We start from the raw sequence: 606 nt of genomic DNA, 5'->3' as shown, positions 1-606 counted from the left end.
TCTGGTTGGATTGTTTTTCTGTTTCCCTTCATAAGCCTTGGGATCTGTAGTTGCTATCCCATTCTTTATAAACTTGCTTTGTACAGGAAAACAAAAATATCAGCTGTGGTAGGTTTTTAAAGGCCTGTCACACCTATTCTGGAAAGTGTAATTGGTGTGTGTGTGTCTGTGTGTGTTTAACTTATTTTAAAAATTTTTTCAGTTGTAGTTGCCAATATATTATATTAGTTTCAGGTGTACATCCCAATAATTAGACATTACATACTTTCCATGCTGGGGCCACTTAGCCAGAGTTATGGGGGGGTACACTGGGGCCAGATCCTGCTTGTTTGAGACATTGTTGTAAAGACTAAAGCATAGCCAAGACCGGTTTGGCTCAGTGGATAGAGCGTCGGCCTGCGGACTGAAAGGTCCCGGGTTCGATTCCGGTCTAGGGCATGTACTTGGGTTGCGGGCACATCCCCAGTGGGAGATGTGCAGGAGGCAGCTGATCGATGTTTCTCTCTCATCGAAGTTTCTAGCTCTCTATCTCTCTCCCTTCCTCTGTGTAAAAAATCAATAAAATATATTAAAAAAAAAAGAAAAATTGGAAACTATATCCAGATA

General features: G+C 41.4%; 1 protein-coding gene across 1 annotated transcript in view; it reads left to right on the top strand.

The window, feature by feature from the left end:
• Positions 1-606, top strand: part of LOC102756354 (putative protein ZNF720) — a 6020-nt gene that overhangs the window by 3148 nt on the left and 2266 nt on the right. The gene's annotated exons all lie outside the window — the stretch shown is intronic.

Source organism: Myotis davidii, unplaced genomic scaffold, assembly GCF_000327345.1.
Source record: "Myotis davidii unplaced genomic scaffold, ASM32734v1 scaffold354, whole genome shotgun sequence".
In the NCBI taxonomy this organism is placed as follows: Eukaryota; Metazoa; Chordata; class Mammalia; order Chiroptera; family Vespertilionidae; genus Myotis; species Myotis davidii.
This window is presented reverse-complemented; position numbering and strand designations above follow the sequence as displayed.